We start from the raw sequence: 20159 nt of genomic DNA on the forward strand, positions 1-20159 counted from the left end.
AGTTGTGTTAGTAAGGCAGGACCTGATCTACAAGACTGGATTGTGTCCTGAGGCAATCTCTTGAGATATAAAAGACAGAAGTGAGCAGTGAGACAGGGGGACCTCATACCATCAAGGAAGCAGTGCCAGGAGTAGAGCGCGTCCTTTGGACTGGGGTCCCTGCGCAGAGACGCTCCTAGTCCGGGGGAACACTGATGAGAAGGCCAAGAGAGAGAAAGCCTTCCCCTGGTGCTGATGCCCTGAATTTGGACTTTTAGCCTACTTTGACTGTGAGGAAATAAATTTCTCTTTGTTAAAACCATCCACTTGTGGTATTTCTGTTATAGCAACACTAGATGACTAAGACACTTTCGTTGTCTTTAAGTGGAAGTTCATTAAGTTCAACGAATTGAGCACCTGGTGTGTGCCAGGCCCAGGAACACAGTCATCTGGATTAACAAGTGTGTTTGGCTCGTTGCATAAACACTATTTTATTTTTGAATTGTTTTTATTAAATTTTTAATGAAAATTGTATTTATTTTTTAAAAATAAGTGATGTATTCACACGATGAAAGAACATATTCAAAAGGCACAAAAGATTAGAGGGAGTAAATAAGTCTCTCTACACCCCTGTCCCACCTAATTTTTCTCCTCAGAGGCAGCCAGTGTTACGAATTTCTTCACCTTCCAAAGATGTCCTATGCACATCCAAGATACTTTATACACCTATAACCAACTTCAAGAAGCCCTGGTGGCACCAATGGTTAAGCACTCAGCTGCTAACTGAAAGGTTGACAGTTCGAACCCACCAGCTGCTCCACAGGAGAAAGATGTGGCAATCTGTTTCCGTAAAGATTACAGCCTTGGAAACCCTATGGGGCAGTTGTACTCTGTCCTATAGGGTCGCCATGAGCGGGAATCAACTCTATGGCAATGGATTATAAGCAACTTTGTCATGGTTAATGTTATGTGTCAACTTGGCTAGGCCATGATTACCAGTATTAGTCATTGTCCTCCATTTTGTGATTTGATGTAATTGCCCTTCATTTTGTGGTATTATGTAATTATCCTCCATTTTATGTGTTGTAAATCCTAAACCTCTATATATTAATGAGGCAGGATTAGTGTGAGGTGTATCTTGAGTCACGCCCTTACTCAAGTATCTGATGTGAGGAGAGTTTCACTGAGGGTGTGACCTACATCCAGTATATATGGATGCTCTGGCAAGGCTTGCTCTTGTTCTGGTTCTTGCATCCGGCTCAGCAGCATCATCATCTGATCTCTGGTTCTTGAGACTTAAGCCAGCAGCCTGCCGTCTGACCTGCTGATTCTGGGATTTGCCAGCTTCACCAGCTTCTGCAGCCCTGTGAGCCAGTGGCCTGCCATCTGACCTGCCAGTTCTGGGATTTACCAGCCTCCACAGCCCCGTGGACCAGTAGCCTGTTGTCTCACCTGCTAATTTGGGATTCGTCACCCCCTGCAACCACGTGAGTCAGGAGAAGCCTCCAGCCTGATGCCTGACCCACAGATTTGGGACTTGCCAACCTCCAAGTGGACATGCTTCATTGGTTGTGCTTCTCTAGAGAACCCAGCCTAAGACAAACTTTGTTATGAGTATTCTGTCCTACTCCCCTGTTTTGACACAAATGATAGCGTACTCTATGTGCTATTTGGAATCTTGTATTTTTAATTAACATTTCTTGATGGTTCAGTATGAAAAGAGTGTCCATGACATTTTTTATGAAGGCTGTCTGTTTTAGATATGTTTTTTGTTTCTGAGGATGCTAAGAAAAACCAAAAGCAAACCCATTGCTATGGAGTCGATTCTGACTCATGGTGACTCCATGTGTTACAGAGTAGAACTCCTCCATGGGGTTTTCTTGGCTGTAATCTTTATGGAAGCAGAGCTCCAGGCCTTTCTTCTGCAGCACTGCTGGGTGGGTTTGAACCGCCAACCTTTAAGTTAGTAGTCGAGCACAAACTATTTGCGCCACCCAGGGACCTTAAGGATACTAAGAATCAGTTTTGTTTTGTTTTTTTAATTATACTTTAGATGAAGGTTTACAGAACAAATAGTTTCTCATTAAACAGTTAGTACACATATTGTTTTATGACATTGGTTAACAGCTCCACGGCATGTCAACACTCTCCCTTCTCGACCTTGGGTTCCCTATTACCAGCTTTCCTGTCCCCTCCTGGCTTCTAGTCCTTGTCCCTGGGCTGTCGCGCCCCATTGGTCTTATTTTGTTTTATGGAGCTGTCTAATCTTTGGCTGAACGGTGAACCTCAGGAGTGACTATTACTGAGCTAAAAGGATGTCCGGAGGCTGTGCTCTCAGGGTTTCTCCAGTCTCTGTCAGGCCAGTAAGTCTGGTCTTTTTTTTGTGAATTAGAATTTTGTTCCACATTTTTCTCCAGCTCTGTCCAGGACCCTCTGTTGTGATCCCTGTCAGAGCAGTCAGTGGTGGTAGCCGGGCACCATCTAGTTGTACTAGACTCAGTCTGGTGGAGGCCTTGGTAGCTGTGGTCCGTTAGTCCTTTGAACTAATCTTTCCCTTGTATCTTGTTTTAAGAGCCAGTTTTATTTAGGTAGCAGCTCTGCATGGACATCTGAAAGCATTTTGTGGGTATTTGGGGGTAAATACTTTTCTTTTCTTTGTTCCACAGCTCTAAGCCTGAAGCTGGATGAGGTAGAAAGCTTCTCCTTCTGTCAGCCTGTGAAGATGGGGTGGGTGTGAGAATGAGGAACTGCTTTGGGGCTTTGGCCTTTCACCTTGCCCTCTGGGAGGAACGTGCTGGAATTGCCAGGGAAAGCTTGCTGTGTTTTCTCTTGGTCTCCAGAGCAGCCTCCCACCCTCCCTTCCCAGCATTTCTATCCTGTCTAATTTCCAGCATTTCTATCATGTCTAATCCATCTCCTACACCTCTCACCTGGTCTCTTTGTCCTCGCCCTTCATCACCAGGCTTCCTGTTTGGGTAACTTTATTAAGTGCCCCGCCCCTTCTTTTCTGTCACGCCAGGAAAAGCCAGTGCTCACACCTGCTCCTCTGGGAAGTGTCTTTCCCAAACCTGTACATAATTTTTGTTGCTCCTCTTGGGAGTGTGTCCCAGATTCCCCACATCACATTTCCACCCCCAAGGCCTGAACCTGACACAGCCTTGCTCACAGATAAAGGCTTTCACAGATGCTGACTTTACAAAGAGAATCTCGAGGTTCTTCATGTTTGAGTTTCCTACGGCCACACTGATTTCTCTGTGCCCTTAGGGGTCTCTGTGGCTCCAGATCTTGCCTGACTTGGTCATGATCTCGCAAAGACACTTCTGCTTTATCTTTGTGAGCTACTGTGTTTTTCTCTTTCCTTCAAATGTGCCTTAGCCTCCATCTTGCTTTTATTTATCTTTGAGTCTGGTTTAGACTCGCCTTGAACTTGCTTTTGTTTCTTCAAGATGTTATTCAGCCAGTCTAATCTAGAGTTGTTCCTTCTTCTTGTCTTTTCCCTGTTGCTGGGTGTCCACCTTATCAATCAGTTGCACCACAGACACTGTGCGATGTGATATGAGGCAAGGGAGGTGGCATGATCAGTTACGCTTTGTCCAGGCTCTCTAGGGTAGAAGAGACAGATGCTCTGAAAAATTGCCCCCACTTGTGCACAGTCACAAGTGCGTGTTTGTGTGCTATTTACTTAGTCATGTCAGGAAGAGCAGTAAAAAACAAAAATCAGGAAGTCCAACATAGGATTGCCAAATTTTAATTTTTCCAAATGAGGAAATAATAAAGCCCTATCATCTACCACCACCACCAGTTCATTTAAGAGAAGATATCTTAACACCAAAAATGTAGGACGGTTAGTATCTCAGAATAAGGATCAACCTTCTAAACAGAACATATTTAGATTGCTAAAAGGATAAGTTGATGGAAGTTGAATCAGTGTTTGAGAGGGCATGAAGTAGCGGATTCTGTCCAAGGAGTGGCTCCACTTTTTCAGTTTCTTCAAATAGTGCCAGCTGCTCTCTTGCTGGGAAGCCAGACCGTTCATTAAGCCCAGCTAACCTCACAGTGGTGTCACTTGGTGTGTTTTTGCACCCAATTTTTTTAGGTGATGTGAACTACACAATGTTGATACACAACAATTGTAGCATCTTACGGTGATGTGAACTGATACTGGAAATGGCTCTTTTACTCTGTGGGGTCTGGATTAGTGCCATGTTCTTAAGGATCGAGGAGCTGGAGGGAGCTGAAGCAGGACCTCAGGACTTCACTGGAATTCAGCAGTGTTTACCCATCGGCTCTTTTGAAGCATGTGCTTAAACTTAACAATTCTTGATTCAGTACCATGAGACGATGGCTGAGATTATTCCTGAGATATATGTGACCTCTCGTCTGAGTTCCCATGGAACTTTCTGCTATCCTGCTGTAGCACTGTGACATTCCCCCTTGTGTCATAGGCCGAGAAAATACTCTTGAGGTTTCTTGTGTTCTTATTAAATTGAGAACACTCAGACCTTGGTTTCATGTTAACGATAATCAGAAAAAGTTTTTAAAGTCCATCCTGGGTTATTGAGATAAACTAATTGTATCAGGGTCCAGCCACACAGCTTGGTGCCTCCCATTTGCATGTGGAATTCTGATGAGTTTGGAGCCAGGTAACCCCGACTAAAGAGAAAAATACAGAGGTGGACTTAGTGCATTAAAGATGCAACAGCATCAAAACCCATTGCTGTCGAGTCTGTTCTGTCTCATGCAACCCCATGTGTTACAGAGTAGAACTGATCCATAGGGTTTTCTTGGCTGTAACCTTTACAGAAGCAGATTGCCAGGCCTTTCTTCCGTGGCGCCACTGGGTGGTTCAAACCACCAACCTTTAGGTTAATAGTTAAGTACCAACTGTTTGTGCTATCCAGGGACCATCAGTAATATCAGGTGAACACCAAATGATATCACAGAGCACTGTAAAATGAAGCCTGCAGCAGTGGTCCCAGCAGAGAAAAGGGGCACAAAATCACATCATCACACTGTACCCGGTAGCCTATGTGTGGGTATGTTCAGGCCCTACCCAGGAATAGGCAAGCATTTCAGGTCTGAAAAATGGCATCAGTCTTGTTACATTAATGTTGTTAATCTGAGTTTACTGTCTGAGTAATTTTGTTTGTATTTACTTGTAAATTTTTTTGGTCTCTGTCTTAGTTATCTAGTGCTGCTATAACAGAAATACCACAAGTGGATGACTTTAACAAACAGAAATTTATTCTCTCACTGTTTAGGAGGCTGGAAGTCCAAATTCATGCGCCAGCACTAGGGGAAGACTTCCTCTCTCTCATCGGCTCTTGGGGAAGGTCCTTGTCTCCTTTCAACATCTGTGGGCCTGGCGTTCATTGGAGATCTCCATGTGTTTTGGCATCAATCTTCCCCTGGGTCTAGGAGTTTCTCAGTGCAGGGACCCTGGATCCAAAGGACACGCTCCACTCCTGGCTCTTCTTTCTTTGTGGTAGCCAGGTCCCTCCCTTTCTGCTCACCTTTCTCTCCTTCTATATCTTGTAAGATAAAAGGTAATGCAAGCCACACCCCAGGGAAAGTCCCCTTACCTTGGATCAGGGCTGTGACCTGAGTAAGGATATTGCATCCCACCCTAATCCCATTAATATGACTTAATCCTGCCTCATTAACATAATGGACAGCTCCCTCCCAAATGGGACCATAATCACAGGTGTAGATGGTAGGATTTACAACATACCACAAAATGGAGGATAATCAGATCACAGAATGGAGGACAGCCACACAATACTGGAAATCAGGGCCTAGCCAAGTTGATACATATTTTGGGGAGACACAATTCAAGCCATGACAGTCTCCATAATTGTAAAAGTACTAAAAGAAGTTTGTGCCTAGCTTTATGTTTGCACATCTTAAGAAACAGTACGATAAATAATAATTGAATAAAAAGTAGATTAATCGGGGATCTGCCAGGATTATTTTTTTCCTTTAGAGGGGACCATCTAGTACCTACCTGAGTTTGAATGATTCCCATTCAGGAATCTAAGCTCCGTGAGGGCAGGTGGAGGTTTTGCTTCATATTTGTGTCCTGCATGGCTCCTTTTCACTTTTGGACACTTTAGGGAGATTCATTGATTTGAAATGAAGAGTTAGTTTACATCGTTAGTTTTCTGCCTTAATGAGGTCCTGGCTATATGTGCAGCCAACACTGATTGCCCACATTAATGTAAGGGAGCCCTCCAAAATAATTTGTTTTGTTTGTTTGTTTTTGGAGTGATAAATTTTTCTTATTGATGTTTGCTTAGGATAACTTACATTTGCATGACCTAAACATTTACCAGGATGGCAGTAGTTGAAAGCAGCCTGAAGCTTGTTTTCCACAAGTGACTCATCAGCCCAGGGACAATTGAGGCTTGACTGTAGCTGAAAGCTGGAAGTGAACTTTGACCTCAGTGACTACCGAGACTACTTGTACTGTTGTTGCTAAATATTCAGTCATTCATTTATTAACTTTTTATTATGAGGATTTTAAAGATAAACAGAAGTAGAGAGACTCGTATAGTGAACTCCCATGTACCCATCACCAGCTTCAACAATAATCAATTCTCGGTCACTCTGGTTTCCTCTATACTCCTGTCCACTTCCCCCAGCCCAGATTAATATGAAGTAGATCCCAAACATCCTATAGTTGTGTCTATAAATATTTCCATGATATCTCTTGAAGATAAAGACTCTTTTATGAAACATATCTTTGTTGTTGTTAGTTGCCATCAAGTTGGCTCCAACTCATGGTGACCTTTTGTATAACAATGAAACGTTGCCAAGGTCAATGCCATCTTCATGATCCTTGGTATGTTTGAATCAATTGTTATAGTTATTGTGTCAGTCCATCTCACTGAGGGTTTTCCTCATTTCCACTGACCCTCTACTTTACCAAACATGATGTCCTTTTCTAGCAATTGGTCTTTCCTGATGATGTGTCCAAAATAAGCAAGATGAAGTCATGCCATCTTTACTTCTAAGGAACATTCTTGTTGTGTTTCTTGTAGAGCTTTTAAAAATTAGTAGTAATTCCTTAATATCGTCAAATATCCAGTCATTGTTCAAATTTCCAACGGTTTTAAAATGTCTTGAGAACTTTTCCTTAAGTTTAACTTTTTTGTATCAGGGTTCAAATAAGGTTCACACATTTCAATTGGTTGCTAAGTCATTTATGTCTCCTTTAAACCGCAGGTTCCCTTCCATTCTTTTATTTTTTTTTTCTCTATAATTTATTTGTTGAGGAGAGTGGGTAGTTTATCCTGTAGATATATTTGTTTACTTTTGAACAGATAATACATTCACATGGCATAAAATTCAGAAGGTAAACACATGGTAAAGAGTGAAGAGCCTTCCTTTCCAGAAGTGACCAATGTTACTAGTATCTTGTATATTTTTTCTGAGATATTTTGTGCACATCCTAGAAAATGTGTTTGTGTATCCTTTTTTCTTTTTTATGTAAGTGGTAATATATTGTGCATGTTGTTCTGCACCTTGCTTCACTCAACGTGTAATTTTAGCAAATTTGCATTTTAGCAAATTTCCACATGTATTGTTTGGCATCCTATTAACTTTTCCCATGTATGCAATTAGCACATCACTACCAAAAAAACCTGTTGCTGTCGAGTCAATTCCGACAGAATAGAGTAGAACTGCCCCATAGGATTTCCAAGGAGCAAACTGCTGACCTTTTGGTTAGCAGCCAAGCTCTTAACCACTACACCACCAGGGCTCCAAGACATTAAAACCATTTCCATCCAGTTGATTCTGACTAATAGCTCCCCTATAGAACAGAGTAGAACTGCCCCCTAGGGTTTCTAAGGAGCAGCTGGTGGATTCGAACTGCCAACCTTTTGATTAGTAGATGAGCTCTTAACCACCAGACACCAGGGCTCCTCCAACACATTACTGCTCCCTAAAAATTAAGGGAAGCACACTATTCCTAGGATTATGTGATTCCACTGGAGTCTTCAACCCTGGAAAGCATTCATTTTTTCCATTTAATCGGCAAACATTTATTGAGCTGTCTCTTTGCTGGACACCGAGCCAGGCCCCTGTCCTGTAGTATCTTCCCTGGGGCCTGGACATCCGTGCTTGGCCCAGGGGAGGCTTTCCATGAGTGCTTGTTGAGTTTCCAGCCCCTCACAGCTCCCTGTGTGGCCTGAACTGGATTCACACTGTAGACTTTAGCTTTTCAGCTTCCAAATACCCTGGCTGAAGTTCCCTTTTCTATTCTGATCATGTAAATAAAGTGCTTGCTCACTCTTGTCAATGACATTGAAAAATGCACCCTTCTAAATAGTGAGATGATGAAAAATGCAAAGTAGATTATAGCTAAGGATATTTTTTCCAATTTAGAAAACCTAGTCCCTTTCCCTTGGTCTGTCATTAATATCACCCGTCAGTCTATTTATTGACTCTACATAGAAAGCTGAGTATTGAGCTGAAATTTCAAGAAAAATCTTGTCTTGGCCAAGCTTATAAGAGGAATGCAGATTTCTTTAAGGCTGTCTTTGAATGGGAAGAGGACTGAGAGAGTGTCTGTCAATGGGGCTGCAGTGGTTGGGATCCATCCATTACCGGGCAAAAGACCTCCAAGACAAATGGGTGCCTTCTCTGTATTCCTAGATCCTTACCCAGAGCCTGACACAGGGAGGACCACCTGGGCCTCAGTTTTCTTGTTTGCATTAATAATAACTCACAGAGCGGCTGTGAGTACCAAATGAGGCAGTGTCTGTGGGTGCACTTTGTAAACAGTAAATTATGTACTTAGTCTCTACAGTCAACACCAATGCGTTTTGTGAAGTGTTTAAGGAGTAAATGAGGTAATGTATTAAAATCACAAGCACTTGATCAACTGCAGAGCTATGCAGGTATGAATTTTTTCACCTAGTTCTGTTCCTTCATTTTAAAGATATAGTGACTTGCTAGTTATTGTCAGCCGGAGAGCAATACTGGGTCCCAGGCTGAGAGTCTTTGATCCCTAACCTGTCGTTCACAAATGTAATATTTTTTCTAGGTAGCTGATAGAGAAGCTAATGATCTGGAGTGGGGAAAGGAATGTGTAGGTGCACAGTTTACTCATTACCTGTTGGAGATGGTTAAATTGGCATTGATAATCATTACTATCAGGCATGTCGGGAGGCTGGACTAACCAGGGACATTGGCATCTGGCTCTGGGCTAGGATCCTCTGGTCTTGTTGGATGAAGACAACCCTGCCTTTGTCTTCTTTGATGAGCACACCACTGCCAAGTTAACGTTGCCTAGCATTGTTTTGAATTTTTACTGTAATAGCAGGACACTCTAGTGTAGGGATTTGACCTGCACTATCTCACTTGTGCCTCAGCATGACTCGTTGAGGCAGGCATTATTACCCTCATTTAATGAGCAAGGAAACTGAGGTGCAGAGAGATTCAGAAACTTGCTCAACCTCACACAGCTAGTAGTAAATGGTGGGACTGCAATTCGGGCCAGATCTGCCTGTCCCCAATGCTTGTGAATTTATCCACCCCACTCTGAGTGGCCTCACTACCCCACCATCAGGGCACACCCACAGAAAGGCATCTTGATGAAGCAGAAGTCTTTTTAGCACCAATTGTTCTGACCTATTTTCACAGGCCTGCTTGCAGAATACTAGAGGCATTTGTGGAAGGATTTTCCCATTTTCCTTAGATGTTAAAAAGAATCTGTGTTTTATAATCCCACCAATCTCTTGATCTAGCTTAGCCTAGGATTAATTGCATTTAAATTTGTATTTTCTGGACCAAATAAGCTTATGTCCATTGGAAAATACCACAGGTAATTGTGTTGCATTGGATGTTTCAGAGGGAGCAACAGAAGTTATGAGTCTTCTAATGGTATTTTCACTATCCATCTGAATGCTGAAAATCAACAGATAGGCCTGGTGTACCTTCTCTTTGGGGATCTTTCTTTCCTTCTACCACCTAGAACAGCCTGTTTTCTCTTTGAGTTATTTTTCTTTGTCAGACAGCAGTTTCTATAGTAGATTTATAACTTTTTGAACTGAGCAAGATGTTCTTTAAACAAACAGGGAAAAGGGTGAAAGAAATGTGGCATTGGAAAAGCTCTTCTGAGTGATGGAAAGCGGAAAACTTCCATTTGAATGAATAATTATTTGCCTGAACTTCCAGATGTTCTTTAAAATATCCAAAAGCTGCTGACAGCCCAGATCACATGGAGGTTTCTCTGTTGATCCACAGTGGCCTGGCAGTTACTCATAAAGGCCCCATACTGCTCAGCCTAATGTAATAATCCCCTGATAAGAAAATACTGTTCAGCTGATCAGAATGGTGATGTTTTAGGCTAACTCCTTTCCCACAGACACAGTCAATCAGCTGATATTTATGGAGAGCCCATTATGTGCTCAACATCCTAAGTCTCAGTCTGTGTAGAATTTAAACATGAGGATTGAATTAGAAGGGCACAGACCAGAATTCCCAGCAGAGATTAAGGAGAGATCAATTATCACTTTTACAGAGAGATAAGACTTGCAGTTCCTCTAGTTATGAAAGGGCGTTTACAAAATGGGAAGGCAGGAAATGGTGTGATTTTTAGGGCCTGGAGGCAATGGGTCGCCAGTGAAGATTCCTGTATTTGATTGTACAAAACTGTTTGGATGCCAAAGAGGGCTTATAGTGATGTTCAAGTGGTGAATGGCAGTACTTGTCCAACATCCCATGGGTGAGGCTACAGGTAACTACCCAAATGCTTCTCATACCTGCAGCCATACATCAGTCCCTCCCACACACAATACAGTGTGTAGGGCCCAGTGTGCGTGGCCAAGGCAGCGTATGCGCAGCACCATCTTCCAGCCATCACTCATTCCGGTGACTCACTCCTGCTGCTCCCTCTTGTCCTGCCTGTCCGTCTCCTGACTGCCTGGCATTGTTGGGTGTTGGCTGAGCCTGTGAGCCCAGCCTGGTATCTGCAACCCACCCCTCTTCACCTTCTCTTCCATTCCGTCATTTCCTATAGTTCCCCAGCTATGTGAAACCACCTCCTTCTTCTGGTCTCAAGGTAGGTGAGGCTATGGTTCATATGAAGCCTGTACCTTTTGATTATACCATATGGGCTGTTAGGGTAAGCTTCAGAATCCCCAGAGAGGGCAAGTTTCCTGCCCAGAGCTGCACAGCATGCTCAGATGGGGAGAATAATTCAGATGCCTTTGGTAACAAGTAGTGTGGAGATACAAATGAGATCCCCTCCCTCCTCTGATATCGAGCATTCAGCACCTCTGGGACTTTCTGCTTGGGTGGTGACCCAGAAGTTGGGGACAAGACTTTAGTTCTCACAATCAGCAAGACTGATGAGTAGAGCCTCTTTGGGGGCCCAGTGTTGGAAATGGCTTGTTTAGCATCCATTGAGTGACTATCCCACAATACCTTTTGCTTCATTTTTAGCCCAAGAGCCTGAGCACAAATCAGTCCTCCATCTTTATTTGCATGTAACGGGTAGTTTGTCTTCTAAGACTTGGACACTTGTCACAATGGAATCCAAGTGACCTCCTGTTTCTACTCACAGCATCTGAGGTATTTATAAAACAGGAGTAAAGCATGCCTTAAAATGCTGTATACCTTTGCCTTCAGAACCTTCTCTCCACATCTGAAGGGCAAGGAGCCCAGAGCTTTTTCAGCTTTCCAGCCCTGTGGTTAAAGGGTCTGGTGACCGAGCCCTGAGGGCAGCTGTCCTCCCACAGGCCACAGAATTCATCATCAGAGAGCCAGCAGACTGGGAAAGCAGGAGAGCAGTGAGCTCAGCCCTGCCTTTGGGGCAACTCATTGGAGTAATTCTTCTCCCTTGGGGCAGGGACTTGATGTCTGCCTTGCTGAAATGTAAGAGAGTCAGAGTTATAATGGGCCTCCTGTGTTAGTGCTTCCATTACAGGCGTTAAAGTGTGCATATTCACCAAGCACTGAGCCCTGGTGGTGAACTGGTTAAGAGCTCAGCTGCTGACAAAAAGGTCGGCAGTTCAAATCCACCAGCTGCTCCTTGGAAACCCTATGGGGCAGTTCTACTCTGTCCTGTAGGGTTGCTATGAGTCAGAATCGACTGGACAGCGATAGGTTTGGTTTGGTTTTGGTGCCTTGATCTGGCATTAAGGGCCTTGGGAAACCAGAATGTTGAGGAATGGGGAGTTCCAGTTATTTTTATTTTCTGATTAACGGAGTGACCTTTTCTGTTGCAGCTCTGGCTGCAAGTTTCTTTTCTTTTTTTTTAATTGTTGTAATTAAATGAAGTTTACATTTCAAGTTAGTCTCCCATACCAATTTTTTTTTTTTACATACATTGTTATGAGACCCCAACCGCTCACCCCATTCCACGAAAGCACATTCCTCCTCTCCGCCCGATTTCCCATGAACATTCAACCAGCTCCTAACTCTCTCTGCCTTCCCATCTCACCTCTGGACAGAAGCTGCCCCTTTGGTCTCTTGTATCTACTTGACTAAGAGGCACAATCTTCATGAGTATCACTTTATGTCCAACAGTCCAGTCCAATCCCTGTCTGAAGAGTTGGCCTCGGAAATTCTTTTAGTTCTGGGCTGATAGAGAGTCCAGGCTCCATGCTTTCCGGGGCGCCTCCAGTCTCAGTTAGACCATTAAGTCTGGTCTTCTTAGTAGAATTTGAGTTCTGCATCCCATCCTTCTACTGCTCCATCAGGGACCCTCTACTGTGTTCCCTGTCAGGACGTTCATTGGTGGTAGCCGGGCACTATCTAGTTCTTCTGGTCTCAGGCTGATGAAGTCTCTGGTTTATGTGGCCCTTTCTGTCTCTTGGGCTAATACTTTCCTTGTGTCTTTGGTGTTCTTCGTTCTCCTTTACTCCAAGTGGTTGGGACCAATTGATGCATCTTATATGGCCACTTGCAAGCTTGTAAGACCCCAGACGCCACTCTGGGTGCAAGTTTCTTCTCTGCCTTAGTGAGTTCATTGGGGTCAGTCGTTCTTCAGTCAAGGCCTGTGCCACACACTGGGTCTTGCTCTCCTCATCCCCTCGTTTCTTCCTTCTGGAAGCTTGTTTGCAGACATAGAAGAGTGGGTGGGATCCATGCTGGTCTCAGGACATGCCCTAGACGTTTCCTTTGTGCAATATATCTGGAGATGCACTTCTTTTCAGTAGTGTCCTTCTCAAAAGTTCCAGTAAACTAGGAGCTTGGGTTTGTTGGGTTCTTGTAAACTGAGATTTTGCTTTTTATGATACAGTATTTAATTCCAATATAATTTTTTAAATACGCTGTTTCAAGCTATCAGATCTCCTCATTGAAGTGCCTATCCTCTTAGAAAATTCTAGACTCTCCATAGAGGAAACACCTAGCTTATGATTTTTTGTTTGTTCCCAGCTGTGGATTGAATGGTTTCTTGGTGGTAGAGAAAATAATTTTGCTTGTGATTTTAGTAAATGCTTTGCATGTTCCTTCTCTAGTAGAAAGCATTACTCCTGCAACAGGGTTATTTGCTAATGGGAGAGGCCAGCTTCCCTTCAGTGTTTTAGTAAAGGGCGTATAAAAATGATCAATTAAATGCATGCGTTTAACTGGTGACTCAGTCTTCAGATATTTTTAGTTTAGTGACTTTGTTTTGTGAAAGTGGGTTAGCAGCCATTCTTGACATTTAAGTACAAGGTTCACCTTTTCGTGCAATGGGTAACTTTCCTCTGACTAGGAACTTGTAGGACTTTTTCTGAAATTTCAGCAGATTGGGCAGCTGGTTTGATTTGCTGAAGGAAAGAACCTAGGTACTTAGTGCATGGAGTCCCTGGGTGGTGCAGATGGTAATGTGCTCAGCTGCTAACTGAAAGGTTGGAAGTTTGAGTACACCCATAGGTGCCTTGGAAGAAAGGCCTGGCAATCTACTTTGGAAACATCAGCCGCTGAAAACCCTAAGGAGCACAATTCTTCTCTGACACACCTGGCGCCACCATGAGTCAGAGTCGACTTGACGGCAGCTGGTTTTTTACTCAGTGCTTAATGCACAAAAATAAGTGTCTCTTGGCATCTGTTGTTATCAGGGCCCTCCTGTAATTTTTGGCATGATGTGAAGAGGGTGAGGGAGTATTTCAAAACCTGGTGTGTTTGAGTAAACCGAAGACCCCATCCAACAGAACTCCTCTTAGGAGAAGTAACCACAGGCCTGAAACAACACAGACAAGCTGAGAGATGGCTCTGTGAGCTACTGGCAGGGGTGCCAACCCTGAGAGACTTAACACCTCAACGAGAAGTGAGAACAGGGCCCAAATAGGCCCAAGTAGTCAGGGGGTGAGCTCCCCCCGGGTGGCATAAATGGTTTGCATTTGACTACTGATGGAAACGGTGGTGGTTCTCAAACCCACCCAGCGGCATCACAGAAGAAAGGCCTTGGTGATCTGCTTCTGTAAAGATTACAGTCAAGAAAACCCTATGGAGCAGTTCTACTCTGTAACACATGAAATCGCCAAAAGTCAGAATCAAATTTTTTTTTGTGCTTTAGGTGAAAGTTTGGAGCCCTGCTGGCGCAGTTGTTAAGAGTTATGGCCACTAACCAAAAGATTGGCAGTTCAAATCCATTAGCCACTCCTTGGAAACCCTATGGGGCAGTTCTACTCTGTCCTATAGGGCCACTATGAGTTGAAATTGACTCGATGGCAAAGGGTTTTTTGGTTTTAGGTGAAAGTTTACAGAGCAAATTAGTTTCTCATTCCACAATTAATACACAAGTTGTTTTGTGATATTGGTTGCCAATCCCATGATGTGTCAACACTCTCTGCTTCTCCACTGTGGGTTCCCTGTTTCCATTCATCCAGTTTTCCTGTCCCTTCCTGCCTTCTCATCTTTGCTTGTGGGCTGGTGTGCCCATTAGTCTCGTATACGTGATTGAACTACAAAGTACATCCCTCACGTCTGTTATTGTTGGCCCTATAGACCTGTCTAATCTTTAACTGAAGGGTGAACCTCAGGACTGACTTCAGTACTAAGTTAAAAAGTTCTCCAGGGACCATACTCTCGTGGTTTCTCCAGTCTCTATCAGACCAGCAAGCCTGGTCTTTTGTGTGTTTGTGAATTTGAATTTTGTTCTATATTTTTCTCCATCTCTTTCTGAGACCCTCTATTGTGATCCCCGCCAAAGCAGTTGGTGGTGGTAACTGGGTACCATCTAGTTGTTCTGGACTCAGTCTGGTGGTGGTTGTGGTAGATGTGGTCCATTAGTCCTTTGTACTAATATTTCCCTTGTATCTTTGGTTTTTTTCAATCTGCTTTGCTCCAGCCAGTATCTTAGATGGCCGCTCACAGGCTTTTAAGACCCCAGACGCTACTCACCACAGTCAGATGTAGGACATTTTCTTTATAAACTATGCTATGCCTGTTGGGCTAGATGTCCCCCAAGACCATGGTCCCCAGCCCTCAGTCCAGTAGCTCAGTCCCTCAGGGCGTTTGGATGTGTCTGTGAAGCTTCTATGACTTTGCCCTGGTCAAGCTACGCTGACTTCATCCATAGTGCGTACTGTTTTACCCGTCACCAAAGTTACCACTTAGTCGGAATCAGTTTTGACAGGAACAGAGTTTTTTGTTTGTTTATTCAGGGCTATGCAGTTCTCAGTAGACTAGGACATACCCCAAAACCTTCTGGGAGTGCCTCTGCCACTTTCCCATCCTCACGGCTGTGACTGACTCAGAGAGTGCAAAGGAAAATCTCAAAAAGGGGTGGTTGGGCTTTCTCCGGGCAGTCTTCTCTGCGCTTGTTTCTCACCTCCTTGGAATGACTTTTGTTTTTCTGTGACAGTCTGACTTCTTAAGTGGCAGATAAGTGGGGGGGGGGGTGGCAGGCGGAGAGACTTGGACCTTCTCCTCTCTGCCTTCTCCCCTAAGGTGTTATGTTGCCTACATTTAGGGTTTACCACCTTTATCTAAGCTGCCATCTAAAAGGCTGAAAGATAGGGATGATGTGGGTGGAAAGAGGCCATGTTTTTGTCAGCATTCAGCTGTGGCCATCAGCTTGTCCTGACACTACTCACAGTGCGGTTTTGAGGAACAAAGCCTGCTGGAGGCATACTGTACTGGCCTATGGTTTTATTTTCGGGGATGGAAGAGGTTTGCTTAGAGAACTACGTGAGGCCAGAATGGATTTACCTAGCAGATGTACGTACCTATGGGGAAAAGGTACAGATGAGGGGGCAGTCTTTCCGTGGGAGAGAGGGCCCTCTTGGCAGGAGAGAGGGAGTGTGTGTGTGTGTGTGTGTGTGTGTGTGTGTGTGTGTGTGTGTGTCTCAGGAGGAAGGGATCCCTTTTCAGAACAGAAATAAGAACAATACATCTTGGAACTGTTTATGGGACTTGATGAGCACATACTAAATCCAGATCAAACCTGTTGCCATCAAGTCGATTCTGACTCATAGTGACCCTATAGGACAGAGTAGAACTGCCCCATAGGATTTCCAGGGAGTGGCTGGTGGATTTGAACTGCCGACATTTTGGTTAGCAGCTGAGCTCTTAACCACCGCACCACATACTATCCAGTGATTTATTAAGTCTAACATGGTTCCACTTTAGAAGAATCAAGAAGAGTATGTCCTGGGATTAATTTTAAACTTATTGGAGGAGGCCCAAGCTGTCAATAAGCTAGTTATTTCGTTGTTGATGAGGCCAGTGTGTCAGTCAGGAAAGAGTACCTTTTGTGGTAATTTCTGCTATCTGTCAGATTAGTTTACTGAGGCAAAACGGAGGAGAATTTGGTAGTGGTGGTGGTAACAGCTACAATTTGGGGGCACTTACTCTGTATCAGGCATTGTTTTATTCATTTATTTATCATAATATTTTATTGTGTTTTCAGTGGAAAGTTTACACAGCAAATTAGATTCCCATTTGACAATTTCTATACACATTGTTCAGTGATGTTAGTTACATTTTCAGACATTGTTTTAAATTCTCTTATGTATTAAAAGAATCCAAGCTAACAAATATTTCTACACAAAATACAGTTTGTGAACAGGCTGCCTATAGGTGTTCATGTCAGGTAGCTGGTTATGGTCTGAATCGGTTGGAACTTGTCTGGGGAACACGAACCTTTCAAAAGGATGTGGCAGAGGATCTCTTCAGCCTCTAAAGGACAAGACTGTGAAGCTAATGAGTCACAAGAGATCCTTTGGCAAAATGGGAATCAGGGATCTCTCCTTGGGGTCTAATCTCCCATGGTACTAAGTATTCTGAGAATGGGTTTTCTGCGTTTGAGCTCTCTGTTCGTTTTTTCTTTCTTCTTGCAGTGTAAGTACTCGAAACAGTTTTGTAGTGTCAGTGAACATTAATATTCCAAGGCTGAAATCATCACTAGTCCATGCAGTGGGATGAATGTGATGGAATTATTGGTATAAATGGTACGGCTGAAATGTATTGCTGTTTTCTTTATTTGAAGAGAAAAATTCCACATGTTGGAAAGAACAATGGCCCTGAGGTTGGTAGTGACTGTGGGTTTTATTGTCTAATGGTCTGCCAAGTAGGCCGGGAAACAGTGGCCATCTTCTGTTGCACAGAGTGCAGAGATATTTTTTCCGGTGTTCTTTAGCCAAGGGCTGCAATTCTATCCCTAGAATCTCAGAAGTTTTGAGCTGGGTATCATCTAATTCTAATCTAATCCTCTCCTTTTACAGATGAGGTCTTTAGAGCCCAGAAAAGTTAAGTGCTCAAGGTCACCTGCCAGGACTCTAGGACCAGATCTCAAGATCCCCAAACTGGTGCATCTCCCAGCTCAGTGGCCTCATCTCTCGTGAGATCTGTGCCTCTATCTTGAAATAACGCTCTTAGCCACAGGAGAGCAGTGAGAAGCATGGAAGGTGGAGCCCAGGCCCTCGCCACTCCTGGAAATCCCAGTCAAGCATGTCGTAGAGACCTAGGGCAATACTGAAAGTTTCATTTAGTGACTAGATTCTAGGCACTTGGTAGCACTCTGGGTTTCTTTGTTAACGTAGAGACTATAAATGGAATCCTAAATATCACTTACAGTATCTAAATCCTACTCAGAAAATGACTGTGATCAGGGCTGGAGGAGGTGTGGGGCTGGCTGGCTGAGGAAGGACTGATACAGGCCCATAGTAAACCCAGCCCGTTGTGGAGATGGAAATGGGGTGGCAGGGGAGGGAAAGCATCCTTTCCTTCTTTGACAAACCCAGCCCTCCAGCCATTCTCTGTGACTTCTTTTCCCTATCTAGGCTGCCTGGTGTTCATTTTAACTGGATTTTACCTGCCTAGAAAAGGAAGTAAAAAAAAATACCAATCCATTGCCATCGAGTTGATTCTAACTCATGGCAACCCCATCTGTTACAGATTAGAACTGCTCCCTACGGTTTTCTTGGGCTGTAATCTTTACAGCAGCAAATCACAAGGTCTTTCTTCCGGAGCACCACTGGGTGGGTTTGAACTTACAACTTTTAGGGTAGCAGTCGAATGCAAACTGCTTGCACCACCCAGGGACGTTGCAGAAAAAGGGAAAAAGGCACACGAAATAGTATAGTGAAATCTGAGTTTGTTATATCTGCAATAAATTCAGACTATTGATACTTAGTGGCAGGCTGTACTTGGAAAGAAAGAACACAATACAATCAAATGCAGCAAGATAACTTTAAAATGAATGTAAGGGGGGTTAACAGTGATGGAAAAATCACACTGATTAAGGGTAGGGTTGCACAGCTGATTATTGTAATTGCTGTCAATAAGTTGTTCACCTATAAAAAGTTGAATTGGCAAAATTTGTGTGATAGATATATTTACAACAATGACCAAAAAAAGAGTAGCTGCTGAGGCTGCTTATGTACAACCAAACACCTCATGGGATTTAGTTCCTTGGTTTGGAGCTTTAGGGTCATAGTTTCATGGGATATCCCAGTTAATTGACCTAATTAATGTGTTTAGTACTTCTGTTCTACCTCCTAGTTTGTTGTGTAATGCCTGGAGTCTTAAAAGCTTGGAATCGGCCATCCAAAGCACAATAATTGCTCACTATTCACCTGGAGTAACAATGGAAGGAAAGTCAGGAAATAGGAGAAGGATATGGAATGTGTAGCTAATTGACTCTGTGAACAACTGCCTCCTTTGCCATGAGACCAGAAGAACTAGATGGTGCTTGGCTACCATTACTGAACATTTTGACCAAAGATTCCATAGAAGAATCCTGATCAAAAAGGGAAAAATGCAGAACAGAATTTTGAATTCTTTTGGACTCTAGACTTCCTGGAGCCATGGAGGGTGGATGAACCCCTGAAACTAATGCCCTGAGATAATCTTTAAATCTTAAACCAAAAATATCCCCTGAAGTCATCTTAAAACTGAGCAGTAGTTTAGCTTAACTGGTAAAAAAGATCTGCCTTGAGCATTATGCTCTTTCAAGAACTATTTATATGGGATCAAATTGCTGTTAAGCAACTCAGAAGATTAGATAGGAACCTTAGGGGGCAGTGAGTTTATGTTAGTGAAGAAGAACAACTCAGAAAAGGAGGGTGAGAATGGTTGCATAACTCAGAATGTAATCAGTGTCACTAAATTGTACATATTGAAACTATTGAATTGGTGTATGTTTTGCTGTGTATATTCTCAACAACAACGAAATAAATAAAATTTAGGAAAAAAAATGAATGTGAAAGGTTTTCCAAAACTGTCAGTTATTAATTCCTACTTTAATACGTATATGCATACACTGTACACACATACACAGAGACTCACACTTTTTCTAAATCCAGTACTTTATATTAAGACCTAGTTCTAGATCTAGCTGCTCCGTAAATCCTCCCCTGGTTAATTTTTTTCCTGGATTAATTAGTCTCGTCTACAAGTTTCTTCTGGTGCCTAAGGGCTTTTTTTGCTGCTCTCTTTCTGCTTGTTCCAGTTGTAGGGTTAATGTTTTGGTTATGTGTGCATTTATTGCTATAAACTGACCTCTGAGCACTGCTTTTGCTGTGTCCCTAAGGTTCTGGTGGGATGTGTTTTCATTCTCGTTTGAATCTATGAATTTCTTTATTCCATCCTTAATTTCTTCTATAACCCAGTAGTTTTTGAGCAAGGTATTGTTCAGTTTCCATGTGTTTAATTTTTTTTTCCTTGCTTTTTCTGTTGTTGATTTCTACTTTTATGGCTTTATGGTCAGAAAAGATGCTTTGGATTTTGTTAAGGCT

The 20159-nt window shown here is 43.1% G+C and overlaps 1 protein-coding gene across 5 annotated transcripts in view; it reads left to right on the plus strand.

Annotated features, from left to right (window-relative positions):
- The window catches only part of ABHD2 (abhydrolase domain containing 2, acylglycerol lipase), a 118876-nt gene that overhangs the window by 4481 nt on the left and 94236 nt on the right, over window positions 1-20159 (plus strand). Inside the window, exon 1 of one of the 5 annotated variants that reach the window (XM_023725935.1) lies at window positions 7832-11559. The exons of the other annotated variants lie outside the window; for them this stretch is intronic. The gene's annotated coding sequence lies outside the window, so the exon portion shown is untranslated. Of the gene's footprint in view, window positions 1-7831; window positions 11560-20159 lie in introns of those variants that run through there. 5 annotated transcript variants of the gene reach the window in all.

This window comes from Trichechus manatus, unplaced genomic scaffold (assembly GCF_000243295.1).
Source record: "Trichechus manatus latirostris isolate Lorelei unplaced genomic scaffold, TriManLat1.0 scaffold00009, whole genome shotgun sequence".
In the NCBI taxonomy this organism is placed as follows: domain Eukaryota; kingdom Metazoa; phylum Chordata; class Mammalia; order Sirenia; family Trichechidae; genus Trichechus; species Trichechus manatus.